Source organism: Eleutherodactylus coqui, chromosome 10 (assembly GCF_035609145.1).
Source record: "Eleutherodactylus coqui strain aEleCoq1 chromosome 10, aEleCoq1.hap1, whole genome shotgun sequence".
In the NCBI taxonomy this organism is placed as follows: domain Eukaryota; kingdom Metazoa; phylum Chordata; class Amphibia; order Anura; family Eleutherodactylidae; genus Eleutherodactylus; species Eleutherodactylus coqui.
Window position 1 is genome coordinate 103,017,875 of NC_089846.1, and position 11,459 is coordinate 103,029,333.

Sequence of the window (11,459 nt, forward strand, 5' to 3'; positions counted from 1 at the left end):
GAAGTTAGAGAATTAGATTAGGTACATTACACATGGGTGAACTTATATTTGCACTTAGCATTAAATAATCAAGTTGTGATCCCTTTAACTTTCCAATTTAACACCTATAGAAAGTTCGAAAATTAGTTGCCAGTCAGTCAGTCAATCAGTGAGTGAGTCAGTCAGTAAGTGAGAACTTTTGTGTGTGTGTGTATAAATATATATATATATATATATATATATATATATATATATATATATATATATATATATATATATATATATCTGTGTGTGTATTTATATGTGTATATATATGTGTGTATATATATATATATGTGTGTGTGTGTGTGTATATATGTGTATATATATGTGTGTGTGTGTATATATATATATATATATATATATATATATAGTGTGTGTGTGTGTGTGTGTGTATATATATATATATATATATATACCCAACTTTGCCCGCGTTAATTTGGTAAGGTGTTTACCTGTTGTGCACACAAAAAAATTTATGAAGTCGTGGTTACTTCAGGGGAAACGAGGAATAAAATATGTGTGCGCATAGAGGAGCATTAGATTCTCGTCTGACTGAATGTAACAATGTCCCTCTGCAGAATGTGGTACCCCTCCCACTCTCTACTTTTTATCCTTAAAGATAATTAGAGATGAGCGAGTACCAAAATGCTCGGGTGCTCGTTACTCGAGTCGAATTTTTCGTAATGCTCAAGAGCTCGTTTCGAGTAGCGAACCCCATTAAAGTGAATGGGGGACTCAAGCATTTTTCAAGCTGACCCATGCTCCACATGGGGGAAGTTGTGAGAAACACCTGAAAACATGAGAAAGTCAATGAAACACCACAGAAACCGATAGGGAACGGCAGGGGCAGCGCGCATGGGTGCATCTGAAGCTCCCATGTCCCACTATTAAGCCAAATTGGGGGCAAGAACCTGGCGGTCACCCCCCTAATAATTTACTTGGGACAAACCATAAGCAGCAAGGCACACGCGATGGCACATCTTAGCTGCAACCAAGGCCAATCATCGCCTGCGGGTGACACCACTGCCTCTTTTCCTGGGTTACATGCTGGCATTGCTGTCCAACCCACCGCACGACCCTGCGTCCACAGCACACACAAAATTTTCTCTGCGCAGCGTTCAGCTGCCCTCATGCCACACGCTCACTTCATAGCCACACCACCCTCATGTCTATTTATAAGTGTGTCTGCGCAGGAGGTGTTGCAAAAGTAGCCACCACAGGTATACAGTGATCCTGTGAAAGTATTATGAAATCCGTTTCATTCCTGTGAATGCTCCAATCCAGTATCTCGGATAACTGTGGTAATTTATAGCATGAGAGATAATACATTCCCACCAACACTGATCCCCAAACCCCAAGCAGGAGGAGGAGGTGGCATAATAAGCCCGAGAATCTGTGACCAAGGTAGGACCCGCAATTCTCTGTGTTGGAAGCACGTGAGCGGGCCCAGGGTCAGCCTCGGTCCCAGCTTCCACCTGGTTGACCCAATGTGCCGTGAGTTACATAGCAATGGGAAATCCATGTGTCCCCACACAATTCATTCTGTGTATGTGTCAGATGGTTGAACAATGCAATGGGAAAGCCGTCTGCACTCTGCCCCCTACACAAGTCATTCAGTGTATTTGTGCCAGATAGCTAAAACACTGCATTGGGAAATCTTTGTGCACCCACAGTATAGGCGAACCTCTCAAAATGTTTTTGTAGCAAGAGTATAGGCGAACGCCTCAAACCTTTCAGTAGCAAGTGTATAGGCGGACCCCTCAAACATCTCATTAAATCAGTTTCCTTTCATCGCTCCAAAGACTGAATGAACCACGAAGAGATTCCACAGGCCAAACATGAAACATGGCACAGTTGCATTCCCCCCAGGACCTTGGCCTCTGCCCACACCCTCAGCAATCATGGGCATAAAGCAGACTCGGATGCTAGTACAGCTGTGAATGTCTCATTAATTCAGTTACGCTTCTTTTGATTGGTCCAAACCAGTGTCTCAGATAACTGTGGTAACACGAGAGCAAATACATGTCGACCAGCACACATACCCAGATCCCAAGCAGGAGGAGGAGGTGGCATAATAAGCCAGAGAACCCATGAATGAGGTAGGACCCACAATACTCTGTGTGGGAAGCACGTGAGCGGGCCCAGGTATAGGTGAACCCCTCAAACATTTATGTACCAAGAGTATAGGTGAACCCCCTCAAACCTTTCAGTAGGAAGTGTATAGGCGATCGCCTCAAACCTGCCTGTACCAAGAGTATAGGCGAACCCCTCAAACATTTCTGTAGCAAGGGTATAGGCGAACCCCTCAAACGTTCCTGTAGCAAGAGTATAGGCGGACCACCCAAACCTTCCTGAGGCAGGTGTATAAGCAGACCCATGAAACATTTCTGTAGCAAGAGTAGAGGCAGACCCCTGAAACTTTTCGGTAGCAAGACTATAGGCGAACCCCTCAAACCTTTTAGTAGCAAGTGTATAGGCGGGCCCCTGTAACATTTCTGTAGCAAGATTATAGGCGAACCCCTCAAACATTTCTGTAGCAAGAATATAGGCAAACCCCTCAAACCTTTCTATAGCAAGAGTATAGGCAAGCACCTCAAACATTTTGTAGCAAGAGTATAGGCAAACCCCTTCAAACCTTTCAGTAGCAAGTGTATAGGAGGACGCCTGTAACATTTCTGTAGCAAGAGTATAGGCGAACCCCTCAAACCTTCCTGTAGCAAGAATATAGGCGAACCCCTCAAACATTTCTGTAGCAAGAGTATAGGCGAACCCCTCAACCCTTCCTGTAGCAAGAGTATAGGAGAACCCCTCAAACCTTTCTGTAGCAAGTGTATAGGCGGACCCCTGTAACATTTCTGTAGCAAGAGTAAAGGCGAACCCCTCAAACATTTCTGTAGCAAGAATATATGCAAACCCCTCAAACATTTCTATATCAAGAGTATAGGCGAACCCCTAAAACCTTCCTGTAGCAAGAATATAGGCGAACCCCTCAAACATTTCTGTAGCAAGAGTATAGGCGAACCCCTCAAACCTTTCAGTAGCAAGTGTATAGGCGGACCCCTGAAACATTTCTGTAGCAAGATTATAGGCGAACCCCTCAAACATTTCTGTAGCAAGAATATAGGCAAACCCCTCAAACCTTTCTATAGCAAGAGTATAGGCAAGCACCTCAAACATTTTGTAGCAAGAGTATAGGCAAACCCCTTCAAACCTTTCAGTAGCAAGTGTATAGGAGGACGCCTGTAACATTTCTGTAGCAAGAGTATAGGCGAACCCCTCAAACCTTCCTGTAGCAAGAATATAGGCGAACCCCTCAAACATTTCTGTAGCAAGAGTATAGGCGAACCCCTCAACCCTTCCTGTAGCAAGAGTATAGGCGAACCCCTCAAACCTTTCTGTAGCAAGTGTATAGGCGGACCCCTGTAACATTTCTGTAGCAAGAGTAAAGGCGAACCCCTCAAACATTTCTGTAGCAAGAATATAGGCAAACCCCTCAAACATTTCTATATCAAGAGTATAGGCGAACCCCTCAAACCTTCCTGTAGCAAGAGTATAGGCGAACCCCTCAAACATTTCTGTAGCAAGAGTATAGGCGAACCCCTCAAACCTTTCAGTAGCAAGTGTATAGGCGGACCCCTGAAACATTTCTGTAGCAAGAGTATAGTCGGACCCCTGAAACATTTCTGTAGCAAGAGTATAGGCGAACCCCTCAAACCTTTCAGTAGCAAGTGTATAGGCGAACCCCTGAAACATTTCTGTAGCAAGAGTATAGGCGAACCCCTCAAACCTTCCTGTAGCAAGAGTATAGGCGAACCTCTCAAACATTTCTGTATCAAGAGTATAGGCAAACCCCACAAACCTTTCAGTAGCAAGTGTATAGGCGAACCCCTGAAACATTTCTGTAGCAAGAGTATAGGCGAACCCCTCAAACTTTCCTGTAGCAAGAGTATAGGCGAACCTCTCAAACATTTCTGTATCAAGAGTATAGGCAAACCCCACAAACCTTTCAGTAGCAAGTGTATAGGCGGACCCCTCAAACATCTCATTAAATCAGTTTCCTTTCATCGCTCCAAAGACTGAATGAACCACGAAGAGATTCCACAGGCCAAACATGAAACATGGCACAGTTGCATTCCCCCCAGGACCTTGGCCTCTGCCCACACCCTCAGCAATCATGGGCATAAAGCAGACTCGGATGCTAGTACAGCTGTGAATGTCTCATTAATTCAGTTATGCTTCTTTTGATTGGTCCAAACCAGTGTCTCAGATAACTGTGGTAACACGAGAGCAAATACATGTCGACCAGCGCACATACCCAGATCCCAAGCAGGAGGAGGAGGTGGCATAATAAGCCAGAGAACCCATGAATGAGGTAGGACCCACAATACTCTGTGTGGGAAGCACGTGAGCGGGCCCAGGTATAGGTGAACCCCTCAAACATTTATGTACCAAGAGTATAGGTGAACCCCCTCAAACCTTTCAGTAGGAAGTGTATAGGCGATCGCCTCAAACCTGCCTGTACCAAGAGTATAGGCGAACCCCTCAAACATTTCTGTAGCAAGGGTATAAGCGAACCCCTCAAACGTTCCTGTAGCAAGAGTATAGGCGGACCACCCAAACCTTCCTGAGGCAGGTGTATAAGCAGACCCATGAAACATTTCTGTAGCAAGAGTAGAGGCAGACCCCTGAAACTTTTCGGTAGCAAGACTATAGGCGAACCCCTCAAACCTTTTAGTAGCAAGTGTATAGGCGGGCCCCTGTAACATTTCTGTAGCAAGATTATAGGCGAACCCCTCAAACATTTCTGTAGCAAGAATATAGGCAAACCCCTCAAACCTTTCTATAGCAAGAGTATAGGCAAGCACCTCAAACATTTTGTAGCAAGAGTATAGGCAAACCCCTTCAAACCTTTCAGTAGCAAGTGTATAGGAGGACGCCTGTAACATTTCTGTAGCAAGAGTATAGGCGAACCCCTCAAACCTTCCTGTAGCAAGAATATAGGCGAACCCCTCAAACATTTCTGTAGCAAGAGTATAGGCGAACCCCTCAACCCTTCCTGTAGCAAGAGTATAGGAGAACCCCTCAAACCTTTCTGTAGCAAGTGCATAGGCGTACCCCTGTAACATTTCTGTAGCAAGAGTAAAGGCGAACCCCTCAAACATTTCTGTAGCAAGAATATATGCAAACCCCTCAAACATTTCTATATCAAGAGTATAGGCGAACCCCTCAAACCTTCCTGTAGCAAGAATATAGGCGAACCCCTCAAACATTTCTGTAGCAAGAGTACAGGCGAACCCCTCAAACCTTTCAGTAGCAAGTGTATAGGCGGACCCCTGAAACATTTCTGTAGCAAGATTATAGGCGAACCCCTCAAACATTTCTGTAGCAAGAATATAGGCAAACCCCTCAAACCTTTCTATAGCAAGAGTATAGGCAAGCACCTCAAACATTTTGTAGCAAGAGTATAGGCAAACCCCTTCAAACCTTTCAGTAGCAAGAATATAGGCGAACCCCTCAAACATTTCTGTAGCAAGAGTATAGGCGAACCCCTCAAACCTTTCAGTAGCAAGTGTATAGGCGGACCCCTGAAACATTTCTGTAGCAAGAGTATAGTCGGACCCCTGAAACATTTCTGTAGCAAGAGTATAGGCGAACCCCTCAAACCTTTCAGTAGCAAGTGTATAGGCGAACCCCTGAAACATTTCTGTAGCAAGAGTATAGGCGAACCCCTCAAACTTTCCTGTAGCAAGAGTATAGGCGAACCTCTCAAACATTTCTGTATCAAGAGTATAGGCAAACCCCACAAACCTTCCTGTGGCAGGTGTATAGGCAGACCCATGAACCATTTCTGTAGCAAGAGTATAGGCGAACCCCTCAAACCTTTCTGTAGCAAGAGTTTAGGCAAACCTCTCAAACCTTGCTGTAGAAAGAGTGTAAGCGAACCTCTCAAACCTTTCAGTAGCAAGTGTATTGGCGAACCCCTGTAACATTTCTGTAGCAAGAGTATAGGCGGACCCCTGAAACATTTCAGTAGCAAGAGTATAGGTGAACCCCTCAAACCTTCCTGCAGCAAGACTAAAGGCGAACCCTTTAAACATTTCTATAGCAAGATTATAGGCGAACCCCTCAAGCCTTCCTGTAGCAAGTGTATAGGCGGACCCCTGAAACATTTCTGTAGCAAGAGTATAGGCAAACCCATAGATACAAAACAAAAAGTAAACTGTCCCACCTTGCTTCATGTGCTGCAGCTTTGATCCCGTAAGCAGGTATACTCACACGCCTTCACATTGCCATCCGGCTGCTTTGGCTTTAGTTAAACACACATATTTCATATGCAGGAGTCCGGCTTTTGTGAGAAAAAAAACCTTGCTTTTATTCCAATAAACTTGTGCTCATAACAGACAGAGTACGCGTTTCGGTTCACATAGAACCTTGCTCACCTCTAACTAACAAACATTACACAGACCTTTAAAAAAGCTTAAAGGGGTTGTCCCGCGCCGAGACGGGTTTTTTTTTTTTTTAAACCCCCCCCCCCCGTTCGGCGCGAGACAACCCCGATGCAGGGGTTAAAAAAACAAACAGGAGAGCGCTTACCTGAATCCCGGCGGTCCGGCGTCTTCATACTCACCTGCTGAAGATGGCCGCCGGGATCCTCTGTCTCCGTGGACCGCAGGGCTTCTGTGCGGTCCATTGCCGATTCCAGCCTCCTGATTGGCTGGAATCGGCACGTGACGGGGCGGAGCTACACGGAGCCGGCATTCTGCACGAGCGGCCCCATAGAAGACAGCAGAAGACCCGGACTGCGCAAGCGCGGCTAATTTGGCCATCGGAGGCCGAAAATTAGTCGGCACCATGGAGACGAGGACGCTAGCAACGGAGCAGGTAAGTATAAAACGTTTTATAACTTCTGTATGGCTCATAATTAATGCACAATGTACATTACAAAGTGCATTAATATGGCCATACAGAAGTGTATAGACCCACTTGCTGCCGCGGGACAACCCCTTTAACATATAATTAATTGATTAAAAACACATGTGTTAACCCCTGCACTGACTCTCTCAAGTTGATTACTATGGTTCGTTCCTCCTGCAAGAACGACACATGTCTATTCACATATAAAGTATACATAGTAGAGCGATACAGAGATGAATATCTTAATGAACATGGTGGACAAATGTAGTGAGATAATTGCAACCTTAAAGGACTTGAAACAACTTACTTATTAGTCTATGCATATGTCATAAACAACTCACTTGGCAGTATATCAATAAGTGCATAAGTAATATACTTTATAAAGCAAAGCAATTCAATAAGGACCATCATATTAAATAGAAGTTCATTGTAATATACTGAAACAGCTTGTTTTATATGTCATTAACATTGCTATATATATATTTAATGACATGTAAAAAACGGCACACAAATAAATAAACAAACGAAATAAAGAGAAAAAAAAAGAAAAAAAAGAAAAAGGAGAAGGGAAAAACAGTGGATTCTTACCAATTTCGTTAGAACTAATAGATGTACATAAGATCTGTTCTATAATTCATTCCTTTAGGGTATCTGGTGTTCAGATTTAGAATCCAAAAAGCTTTCCTTTTAAAAACTTTTTCCGGGCTAACTATACCTTTTTTCTTATTCAGCACCCTTTCTATTCCAAAAAAAGAAAAATTATCTATGTTGCCTGCATGTTTCTCACAAAAGTGCCTTGCTACACCTGAGCTACTTGCATTACCTTTCTTTATATTGCGGATGTGTTCACTAACTCTTGTTTTTAATTTGCGTGTAGTACATCCTATATAGCTTACATTGCATTCATTACAACGGATCATATAAACTACATCAGTGGTATTGCAATTAATGGAATTCCATATTTTATATTCTTTTGTATCACTACTGTCAAAAAAGGTTTCCCTTTTGACAGCTAGGTGACAAACGGTACATCGTGAATTGCCGCAACGGTAAAAACCCTTGAATTTTAACCAATGAGATTTTTCTGTATTAGAGGAAAAATTACTTGGGGCTAGTAGGTCTCCTAAATTTTTATTTTTTCTTGCAACAAATTTTACTCCTTCATCTAGTATTTCATCAACCATATCATCCTGTCTGAGTATTGGCAGAAATTTAAAGAGAATTTTTCTGATACTATAAAAATTTCTGCTATATGCTGTGGAGAATACTAATCCTTTATTTCTCTTTTTTCCTTTTCCTTTAAATCTATCTATGAGTAGCTCTTCTCTATTTAGTGCTTCCATTTTAGTGCATGTCCTGTCTAGCAATGTTTTTTTGTATCCTCTCTGATGCAATCTATTTTTGATATCCATTTTTGTTATATTAAACACAGAGCTATCAGAACAAGATCTTTTTGCACGAATAAATTCTCCCATAGGGATGGCCTTTATGGTATGTTTAGGGTGACCGCTGCTAGCATGTAATACAGTGTTACCTGCTGTTTCTTTCCTATAAAGTTTAGTTTCAATACCTGTAACAGAATTACCTTTTAAGGTCAAATCTAGAAATGGCACTTCTTCCTTATTGTATGTAACAGTAAATTGCAAATTGACAGAGTTGTTATTAATGTATCTGCTAAACTGATTGATTTGTTCATGACAACTGCCTTGTACTGCGCCTTCGTCCCAAATTATTATTACATCATCGATATATCTAGCATACCACACCATGCGGCCAACAAAAGGATTATTATGATTAAATATAAAACTATCTTCCCACCAACTCATAAAGAGATTGGCTATCGCCGGAGAAAATTTGGAGCCAATCGGGGCTCCAGAAATCTGTAAAAAAAATTCCTGATCAAATGAAAAAAAAATTATGTTTTAACAAAAATTCGGTGGATAGAAGGATAAATTCCTTCAATTCATTATTATAATTGCTGAAATTTTTTAAATGAAACCGCACTGCCTCTAAGGCCGCATGGTGTGGTATGCTAGAGTAGAGATCCTTGACATCACACAAAATCCAATGAAAACTATTACTCCATTCCAAATGTTGGAGTTTTTGTATACTATGCTTACTATCTCTTAGGAAACCTGGAGTTCTGCATACTAACGGTTGCAAGGATCGGTCCACCCACGAACTTAGACGTTCACAGGGTGAACCGATCCCTGCAACTATCGGCCGTAACGGGGGTGGAAATACCCCCTTATGAATTTTAGGGAGACCATGGAATATAGCCATGGTTGGATTTCTGGGGAGTAGATATGAAATTTCCTTATCATCCAAAACACCTAATTCTTTTCCTATATGCAGCAACTTGTCAAGTTCCTTTAAACAATCTTGTAATGGATTTGTTTTAATTTGTCTGTAAATCTCTGTATTGCAGAGGATCTTCTTGACAAGTGTCGCATATAGGTCAGAATCTAATAGCACTACATTACCTCCCTTATCTGATTTACGTATCACCGCATTTTTATTTTCCATAAAGTTTTTTAAACCAATTCTTTCTTTTACAGTAAGGTTGTCTTTTTTCTTTTTATTCAACTCGTTGGTTTCCTTGATCTTCATTAATTCTTTTTCTATAGCCCATTGGAATGCATCCATATGCTTAGTTTTGGCATTCAAAGGGTAAAATCCTGGGTTAGGAACATGGAAGTCAATCTTGTTGATATTATCTGTAACTATCGATTCATCCTTATTTTCTCTTTCCAGTTCCATAAGATCCTTTATAGCAAGAACTTCTTTAAAGGTGCAATCATCAAATTCATTGGTATGATGAAAATTAATAGGGTTTCCTTGGGACTCCGTACCGGCTTCCCGTGTCTTATCAAAAAAATGCCTTTTCACAGTCAAAGATCTCACAAATCTGTTGACATCTAGCAGTGTTTCAAACAATGAGAAATCATTCTCAGGGGAGAAGTTCAGACCTTTACTCAAAACGCATATCTGTTGTTCTGAGATAATTAGAGGTGTTAGTACAATGACATTTTTGTTTACAGTCTCCGATTTCTGCTGGGATATCTCCTTGTTAAGGCTGTCTCGTTTTTTTGCATTCTCTTTTTCATGTTAATCCCTGATGTACTTGGTTCAGGGCTCGACATACTGCAGCTTGAGGTACATGTGAATCTCTCAAACATTTTTGTAGCAAGAGTATAGGCGAACCCCTCAAACCTTTCTGTAGCAAGAGTATAGGCAAACCTCTCAAACCTTGCTGTAGAAAGAGTGTAAGCGAACCTCTCAAACCTTTCAGTAGCAAGTGTATTGGCGAACCCCTGTAACATTTCTGTAGCAAGAGTATAGGCGGACCCCTGAAACTTTTCAGTAGCAAGAGTATAGGCGAACCCCTCAAACCTTCCTGTAGTAAGAGTATAGGTGAACCCCTCAAACCTTCCTGTAGCAAGACTAAAGGCGAACCCCTTAAACATTTCTGTAGCAAGATTATAGACGAACCCCTCAAGCCTTCCTGTAGCAAGAGTATAGGCGAACCCCTCAAACCTTTCAGTAGCAAGTGTATAGGCCGACCCCTGAAACATTTCTGTAGCAAGAGTATAGGTGGACCCCTGAAACATTTCTGTAGCAAGACTATAGGCAAACCCCTTAAACCTTTCTGTAGCAAGAGTATAGGCGGACCCTTGAAACATTTCTGTAGCAAGAGGATAGGTGAACCCCTCAAACCTTTCAGCAGCAAGTGTATAGGCGGACCCCTGTAACATTTCTGTAGCAAGAGTATAGGCGGACCCCTGAAACATTTCTGTAGCAAGAGTATAAGCGGACCCTTGAAACATTTCTGTAGCAAGAGTATAGGCGAACCCCTGAAACATTTCTGTAGCAAGAGTATAGGCGAACCCCTGAAACATTTCTGTAGCAAGAGTATAGGCAAACACCTCAAACATTGCTGTACGAAGAGTATAGGCGAACACCAGAAAAAAATTTGTTTGCCAAGAGTATAGGTGAAGGCCAGAAAAATTAGTTGCCTAAGAGTATAGGCGAGGGCCTGAAAAATTGGTGTACCAAGAGTACAAGTGTACCCCTGAAAAATTGCTTAACCCCGAGCGCAGGTGAAACCCATAAGCATTTTTTAAAGGTACATCTCGTTGTTGCTTAATTTATAACAGAGCCTGGAGGCAGCACTCCGAAAACATTGGTTTTAACAAAGCATTTTGGCCCGCAGAAAAATTGGCTGTTCAGCGTGATGACATGCTGCTTGAGGAGGAGGAGTAATATCCGAGAGGGATAGAACAAGCTATTTCTCCCCTTTTTGGGGTGATAGAGGATGCATATTTCTCCTGTTGCAGCTAAAAGAATCTTTAGGATCCGCTGCTTTTCACCGGTGGAGAAGGGAGGTCTGGGGAAATCCAGCCTTTGTTGATCTTTATGAGTGTAAGCATGTCGGCGCTGGCAGTTGACAGGTGGGTACGCTTATCTGTGATGATCCCTCCAGCTGCACTAAACACCTTCTCTGACAAGTCGCTAGCGGCAGG